Genomic DNA, 9546 nt, shown 5'->3' with positions numbered 1-9546 from the left:
TACGGACAATTATTTTTAAACACTTTCCGATCGTAGAGACACATATTCGTCTCTGTTATGGCTCCCTATTTTCTTTAGGCTGCTATACTGCATTTCCTTTTAAGACTCGTAGAGATTTGTTCTCCAGTCCACAAGGTCATCAGATGTTTTCTGTGTTAACAGGGTCTTTTTTTGTCACGAACAGCCTTTCTTTTTCTAGCGTCACTTCTAACGACAACTGTCACTTCTCCGTTCTATCCCTGTATGTCCACAGCTATCATCTCCCATTTTGCAAAGATATTGGTTAATTTTTTGGTACTGTCCGCTTTTTCTTTTCTAGCGTTATTTCTACTAATAATTGAGCTTTTGGAAGTTTTTAAAAAACTTTTTGCTGGATCAATTTTTCGATTACTTTAAGCTTATTCACCAATAGAGCTAGCAGGTCCACTTTGTTTTCCCTGGGTACCATGTCGTTTACTGAATTTTGTCGTACATTGAAAGTCGTCTCAGCAGCTTTTATGGTCGTGAGGATTTTTACCGACAATTAAGCTTTTTGGGGTTCATCAATAAGGCTTTGGTTGACCAATATCTCGTTTTCTTCCCGCTTATTCACAAATAGAGCTTACAAGTCGACATCGTTTTCCATGGGTACTACGTTGTACACCCTCACTGCCCATTGAAAGTTGTCTCAGCCGTTTTTATGGTTGTGGGGATAGCTCGTTCTTCATCCCATGCCGGAAGGTAAAGCTCTTTTGCACGTGCTCGACATATGGACAATCTTTTTCGAACACATTCCGATCGTAGAGACTTATTCTTCTCTGTTCTGGCTCTCCATTTTCTTTAATTTGCTTTACTGCCTGTCCCCATATGACTCGTAGAGATTTGTCCACCAGTTCACAAGGTCATCAGAAGCTGTCTGTGTTAACAGGGTCAATTTTGTCAAGAACAAGCCTTCTTTTTCTAGCTTCACTTCTAACGAAAAGTGAGCTTTTTGGGGTTCATCAGTAGGGTTTTGTGTGACCAATATTTCATTTCGTCTCGCATAATCACAAATACAGATGGCAACTCGCTTAGTTTATCCATGTGTTTTATGTCGTACACCCTCACGGCACCATTGAAAACTGTCTCAGCAGTTTTTATGGTCGTTTGTGAATGATTGCTTAGTGTAGTAAACGGTAATATGACTGTCAGTATACCAAACCCCAGAAAATTTGAAAAAAACGAGAAGTTATGGTCACTTCAAAGAACGATCCTTGAAAAAAATTGACCTATTACACTAAGCAAACAAGGATTTTATCTAATCAAACATCAACCTTAGATTGATTTAAACAAATGAAAGCATTGAAATGGCAGCAGAAGAAATTGTTCTAGCTCTGAAGCATATGTAAAAAAGAGAAGAACCACATGCAGCACTTGTTTTGCTTGACAACTATCAACAAACCGGGTGTCCTGGCAGACATCTTGTACAAATCCCTGCTAGTTGGTGTATGATTTGATCCATAATCTAATTGCCAGGGAGATCCCTTTTCCTCATTGAGGTGAATTACTGAAAACAAGTTTCTTGTGTTCCTATCTTGTAGGCTTTCGAGCAAATGGTGCATGTCATACTTTTAGAGGTTGTGAGCAAAGACATGGGCGAAATTTATTGCACGACGGAAAATGATTTATTTGGTGTGCGCCAAACCGAGAAAAAAACCATCAAAATAACTAGGGTGTAGTAGTTTTGTGATGTCCTCGCTGATTTCTTCCTCGCAAATCCAACATCCGTCACTATCTTCAAGATCGGCGGTGCCGCCCACGTAGTTGTGAAACTTTCGCTGGTTTTTGATAAAATAACTTGCCAAAATTCCCAGCGTTTCTACAAAATTAGACAAAATGTCTGAAATTGAAAAGGATAAAAGAAAACGAGCTTTGAACTTCCCTTTTCAACTACTACGAACAGAAACTGCTAAGCATACGTTTTTTAATAACGCTCGAAATGTCTGGGGTGATCCGCAACGTGTGTGTCTTCTCTAACAATGACTGAAAGTCCATGTACACTGCAAAAGTGCCGTATCTACGTGCACCAATGTTTTTGAATTTTACGCTGCTCTTGTTCTCGTCAGGCGTAATTAAAACCGCAGGTTCAAATCCCAAGCAAACTAATTGACGTTCCTCCAGTCGCTCTGCTGAAGAAAACCTGAGAAAACAGTTTCTGCGGAGCTGATTTCGTGATCTGAGTTTTCGTTTTTAGCGTTGACTCACAAGCATATATCAAACAATCCGATCGTAGAGACAAAATTTTCTCTGTTCTGGCTCCCCTTTATCGTGAAACTGCAATACTGCATGTCCCCATATGACTCGTACAGATTTGTCGTCCAGTTCACAAATTCCTCGGATGTTGTCATTGTTAAGAGCTCGTTTTTGTGTCGTGAACAGTCGTTCTTTTTCTAGCGTCAATTCTAATGACAATTGAGCATTTTGAAAATCATCAGTAGGGTTTTGTTTGACCAATTTCTCATTTTTGGCTCGCATAATCACAAATACAGCGGGCAACCAGCTTCGTTTTCTATTTGTTTTATGTTGTACGCCCTCACTGCACCATTAAAAATTGTCTCAGCAGCTTGTATGGTCGTTTGTGAATGATTGCTTAATGTAGTAAACGATAATTTGCCTCTAAGTATCTCAAACTTCAGAAATTTTAAAAAGCTTTAAGACTTTTGATAAATTCAACAAAAGAGACTTGAAAAAAATGGAGCTTTTATTTTAAGCAAACAAGGATTTTATCTAATCAGCCATCAAATTTAGATTGATTAAACATTTGACAGCCTTGAAATGGTAGCACAAGAATTTTTTCTTGTTCTGAAACATATGTACATCAGAGAACAACCACATGCATTACATGTTTTGCCTGATATTTATCAACAAACCGGGTGTCCTGGTAGACATGTTGTACACATACCTGATAAATAGTGTATGATCTGATCCATACTCTAAAGGCCAGTGAGACGATTTTTTCATCATTGGGGTGAAATACTGAAAACGAGTTTCTTTAGTTCCTATTCTTTAGGTTTTCGAGCACATGGTGCATGTCAAAGTTATGGAGGTTGTGAGCAAACGCAGGGTTGACTTTTATTGTGAGCGTGAAATTATTTTATTCCGTGGGCACCAAACCGAGTAAAATGCCATCAAAATGACTATGGTCGAGTACTTTTGGGATGTTCTCGCTGAATTCTTCCTCGCAAATCCAACACTCGTCACTATCTACAAGATCGGCTGTGCTGCACACCTAGTTGTGAAATTTTTGCTTCTTTTTGTTATAATGACTCGCCAAAGTTTCCAGAATTTCCACAAAATTAGACATATTATCTGGAATCGTTTAGGAGAAAACAATGCAAGCTATGGGTTACACTGTTCAGCTACTACAATACAGCAACTGCTAAGCAAACTTTTTTCAATAACGCTCGCGTTGTCTGGTTTGTTTCGCAACGTGTGTGTCTTCTCTAACAATGACACGAAAAACATGTACACTGCAAAAGGGCTGTTATAAGCAGGGGATCGACAACAAAATCGGATTGGTGTCTGGACACTCTCAAGAAGATTCTATTTTTTTTAACTGAAAAAGTTTTGAATTATTTTCTACATCTTCTTGTTCATATGATTGGCATATGAACGAAATTTTTTGAACACAATCTGATCGTAGAGACAAACTGTTCTCTGTTCTGGCTTCCTATTTTCTTAAAGCTTCACTACTCGTAGAGATTTCTCCTCCCGTTCACAATGTCCTCAGATGTTGCTTTTATTAACAGGGTCGATTTTGTGTCGTGAGGAGTTGTTCTTTTTCTAGCGTCACTTCTAAGTACAATTGAGATTTTTGTGGTTCATTAATAGGGTTTCGACTGATCATTTTCTCGTTTTCATCTCGCTTGTTCACAAATATAGCTAGCAAGTCCACTTCGTTTTCCATGGGTTCTATGTCGTACATCCTCACTGCACCATTGAAAGCTGTCTCTTTTTGCGAATGATCGGCTTACGGACAATTATTTTTTAACACTTTCCGATCGTAGAGACACATATTCGTCTCTGTTATGGCTCCCTATTTTCTTTAGGCTGCTATACTGCATGTCCCTTTAAGACTCGTAAAGATTTCTTCTCCAGTCCACAAGGTCATCAGATGTTTTCTGTGTTAACAGGGTCTTTTTTTGTCACGAACAGCCTTTCTTTTTCTAGCGTCACTTCTAACGACAACTTAGCTTTTGGGTTTCATCAATTTTATCAACTTCTCTTTTGGGGTTCATCAATTTTGATCAAGCTTTTGGGGTTCTAGTTGATCAATTTCTCGATTTCTTCTCGCTTATTCACAAACAGAGCTAGCAAGTCCGCTTCGTTTTTCATGGGTTTTGTGTCGTAAACCCTCACTACACCATTGAAAGTCGTCTGAGTAGTTTGTTTGGTAGTTTGTGAATGATTGCTTATTGTAGTAAACGGTAAAATGGCTGTCAATATCCCAAACCCGAAAATTAAAAAAAAAAAACATTAAAAATTTTGATTAATTCAGAGAACGTGTTATGAAAAAAATGGAGCTGTTTTACTAAGCAAACAAGGTTTTTATCTAATGAGATATCAACTTTAGTTTAAATTATTTTATTGACAGCTTTGAAATGGCTGCAGAAGAATTTGTTTTAGTTCTGAAACTTATGTACATCAGAGAATATAGGCTGCGGTCTGATATAGGCTGAACATTCGAGCCTGAACTTTTGAAGACTACTCCAGCTAATTTCGTAGCAGTAAAATGGTGCGCACAACCTAGGATAAAAATTTGGTGACTAATTTGTCGAAACTCTTAAAAGACGCAAGCAAGAAGGAGTGAATCACACTTGAGATACAAATTGTGATAATCCTCCAAATTCTGACAATGGAGCTCTCCAAAAAGTTGCCTTGCATGTTCCAGACCCGTTTCTGAAGCTGCAAGTTTTCCTCTATTTAAAACATTGGACCAATGCTGCATTAGAGGCAGTTATTTTTCTGCAAATTTTTCTCTATTAACCATGTATGAATATGGGTAGAAACATTTTTGTCGTATCAGACATCGTTGGTCCTCTGCCTCGTTTGCAAACAAAATCGTTTAAAATCGACATTTTCTGCACTGTTAGATTATCAACTAACTTTTATATTGAAGAGTTTAAGGAATCTGGGATACACGAAAACTTTTTGATCAGTTCCGTTCTTCCTCTTTATAGTTTTAATTAGCACTTCAATGCTTAACGATATATATTTTTCGTCGGTGCTGGGTATACGCTCATTGTCCAGGCTTGCTCGCGTTCATGCATTGCGAGACAAATGTGGTGAAGGTCATAGCTCAGGATTTTATGTGCAATGACTGGGGTAAAATCACCAGTTCGTCTTGCTAGATTGCATTTTTCGTGTGCCCGTCCCAGAAAATTTCCGGAAACAGACAATAGTCAAGACTTTTTTGTGCTCTTTTGTTAAATGTATACAGAAAATCCAACATCTTGTGGTGTTTCTCGGTTAAACGATTCTTGACTTCACAGGAAACGAGGAAACCTTTGCTTTTGATCTTATATATCTCTCGCTTCTTGATGCAACTGGTTGAGAAACTTTTTCATGCACTGATCAGAGCTGTCATAGTAAAAAAAAAAAGAGCTGTGATTTTGCGTGTTCAATTACAGTCAATGAGCATCCACAAGCTTCATTCTTTTGATCAACTCGGGTTGATGATCAAGATAAAGATTATCAGGGCAACAATGTACAGGTTTTAGAAAAGATTCAAAGTCGAAATAAGTGTTACAAACCACAAGTCCTTTTTCTTAACGGTTGATACTTTTTCTGCTGAAGGCATGACCACTAGGGCGTGTTTGTGATCCTTACAATACTGGATGTAGTGCTCATGAGATTCATCGCTCCAACTAATGTGAAAACAAATTCGATATAATTGCGCGATGCATATATCCTTTGATTTCACAGGTCTTTTTTAGCAAATCTGTTACAAGTACATAGTGATGCTTTGCAGGCTCTTATATGAGAAATAGGTCCAAATTAAGTCAATATAAGATGATCCACGGATTGGATTCAGATTCTTGGATTACATATTGCAAAACTCAACCGCTTCCATAGGATGCAAAATTCTCAAAAACAGCTTGCGCTTTTTCGACCATTTAAAAAATTTCTAATCCCAAGCTCATCGCCAGTTTCATGGCGGAGTTTGCATTAATGTGAATCCGCTTCCCGGCTCTACATTACTAGAATCGATTATTGCTCTAGGTTTCACCAAACGCAACTTAGCGCTGAGCTGAACTTTTCGTTGTCCTTCTGCAACACGTTTCGTTATGCGTTTTTGAATTTAATCTTTTTTGTCTTGCATAAAGTGCAAAAAATCAATCGACTGATAATCGTTCATTTGTTGGTTCCGCCAATCACGTATGTCTCAAAAAACCAAAAAAAAGAGACATTTTTTTTGAAGACTTGCGCTGTTGATTTCGGCTACATCAGCAGCACGCACATTACCGAGACCAGCATCAGCGACGGCACTTCTAGTAGCTAAGTCAGCAGAGGCAGCTCTCATAACAGGTAGACCATGGGTTGTTAATAAATTAGTTGAAAAATTTTTTGGCGGTTGAAAGCCCAAATGACAATAGTCACAAACACCGCCAAGTTGACCATGGTTGTGAAAAGTAAAATTTTGTGAATTTGAGAGCATTCGAGCTGAGAATTAACACTCATTGCATCAATAAACATCAAGGTTATTTTCAACAAATTCTTTGTCACGCTCATGGCGACTTCTTTTGCTCTTGTTTGCATGTCAGTAAGCAAAAATTGCATTTGAACAATTTTTGAAAATTGTTAAGCAATTGATTACTAGAAAGAAGTAAAGTCGAGTGACCTCAAAGTAAAATGAGATACAACAGAAAGTAGGAAAACATAACTGTTCGTCTACCAATTGCAGACAAAATGGTTTGTGTTTTGAGCGTGCAGTTTTGATTTTGAACTAACTTTCCCGCCAAAATTTGAAAAAATTTCAAACATCCCACTTTATTGTACATGCTGAATTTTATTGGTTCACATAGTTTGATTAACGTGAGCTATATAGGTAGTTTTACTTATATGATGAAACTCATTTTAAAATGACTGGATCAGAGTCCGTGATCACGGAAATGATTTCAAAATTGTTTATTCAGCTTTGAGTTTCACATTTCAAAACTTAAGTCACGAAGTATAAAATACTTCGAAATTACAATTCTAGACTGAGCTTACCTAAAAAATTATCTGAGCATGTGGTTTTTAAATATAATGTTTGAACAAGCTAGTACTTTGTTTGAACACCAGTTTTTGATATAAAAATATCAAAAGACTTATTCAATGACAGATAGATTTGTTAAACCAATTACTTATTCTTTGTTATCTTTTTTTGAAAAAAAAGATACAACATTTCCTTATCTGGTTACTGGATATAACGGAGGGTTTTTTAAAATTTTCCGGTATAAAAAAACTGGGCGACTCGAATCTAATATCAAAGAAATGTCATCAAATTTTTATGATTTTAACAAAGGTGGGTTTGTTGTTTAAAGAAGGAATAAGGGTTTTAGCGTTCTCCTCCAAAACTATTGTGAAATCTTGTCATCTTTTGAAAGCTAAATTTTGTGAAACTACATAGAGGTTGTAGTTAAGTGTCTGTGCTATAGATGTTTATGACCAAATGACAATAGTCACAAACACCGCCAAGTTGACCATGGTTGTGAAAAATATAATTTTGTGAATTTGACAGCATTCGAGCTGAAAATAAACACTGATTGCATCAATTAACATCAAGGTTATTTTCAACAAATTCTTTGTCACGCTCATGGCGACTTCTTTTGCTCTTGTTTGCATATGTCAGTGAGCAAAAATTGCATTTGAACATTTTTTGAAAATTGTTAAGCAATTGATTACTAGAAAAAAGTAAAGTCGAGTGACCTCAAAGTAAAATCAGATACAACAGAAAGTAGGAAAACATAACTGTTCGTCTACCAATTGCAGACAAAATGGTTTGTGTTTCGAGCGCGCAGTTTTGATTTTGAACTAACTTTCCCGCCTAAATTTGAAAAAATTTCAAACTTCCCACTTTATTGTACATGCTGAAATTTATTGGTTCACATAGTTTGATTAACGTGAGTTATATAGGTAATTTCACTTATATGATAAAACTCCTTTTAAAATGACTGGATCAGAGTTCCGTGATCACGGAAATGATTTCAAAATCGTTTATTCAGTTTTGAGTTTCACATTTCAGTTCTTAAGTCACAAAGTACGAAATACTTCGAAATTACAACTCTAGACTGAGCTTACCTAAAAGTTTATCTGAGCATGTGGTTTTACATATAATGTTTGAACAAGCTAGTACTTTGTTTGAACACCAATTTTTGATATAAAAATATCAAAAGACTTATTCAATCACAGATAGATTTGTTAAACCAATTAATTTTTGTTTGTTATCATTTTTTAGAAAAAAGATACAACATTCCCTAATCTGGTTACTGGATATAACGGAGGGTTTTTTAAAATTTTCCGGTATAAAAAAACTGGGCGACTGGAATCTACAATCTAGGAAAGGTCATCAAAATTTTATTATTTTAACAAAGGTGGGTTTGTTGTTTAAAGAAGGAATAAGGGTTTTAGCGTTCTCCTCCAAAACTATTGAGAAATCTTGTCATTTTTTGAAAGCTAAATTTCGTGAAACTACATAGAGGTTGTAGTTAAGTGTCTGTGCTATAGATGTTAAACAAATTACCATTTTTCTACTAGAAATATCCCACTTTCTTTTCTTATTAAAAAAACTTTTTGGGCTTGAAATGTTGATCTCTAAAAAATGCGTAGCTTGGCGAGGACAACAAAATAAATGGTCGGAAGACTATATTCGGACTTTGTAACAAAAAGTCATAAAATTGGCATAGGAAAAGGCTTTGTCAAAAAATCGAGTCTGTCTCTCTTCAAAAGGCGGTCTGAACATAGTCGTGCGATATGTCAAATTGCTTCTCTCAACCATTTATTCAATTTTGTAAACAATTTCGAAGAATATAGGACCTCATGACTACTAGATTTTTTCGAGATTTGAAAATTTCAATTTTTTTTGTATTTTGATTAACGACTTGTCCAACAATCGCTTATAGAGTGTTTCTTTGCATTCTCCTTTTCATAGCAACTTGATAAGTGAGGCATTAGGAGGCAGACAATTTTAATTGAGAAGCTTTTTATACAACAGAAAACAAAAAGAGAGCTATTAAAACTCAAACTCAGTTTCAAAATTAAATTTTAACAGTAAATTAACAAAAAATGAAAATCAAACAATCTTAATCTGAGTTTCGAAGTTAGATAACATTCAAACACTCCTGCGCTTTTTCCACTGTTTTTAGTTTTGCTTTTCCTGTGGCGCTAGACATCAAGAAAGGGTGAAGCTTTCCATGCGTTACTCACTGTTGCTACATGGGTGCACGTTGGAGTTGAACAATGTTGTTCATCACGCCTTGGTGACACTGCACGAGAAGGATAAGTTTTCGGGAAATTTATTAATGGTGACTCAATCTGCTCGATTCC

Source organism: Symsagittifera roscoffensis, chromosome 5 (genome assembly GCF_963678635.1).
Source record: "Symsagittifera roscoffensis chromosome 5, txSymRosc1.1, whole genome shotgun sequence".
Taxonomy (NCBI): domain Eukaryota; kingdom Metazoa; phylum Xenacoelomorpha; order Acoela; family Convolutidae; genus Symsagittifera; species Symsagittifera roscoffensis.
The sequence above is the reverse complement of the archived record's forward strand: the minus strand, read 5'-3'. Positions refer to the sequence as shown.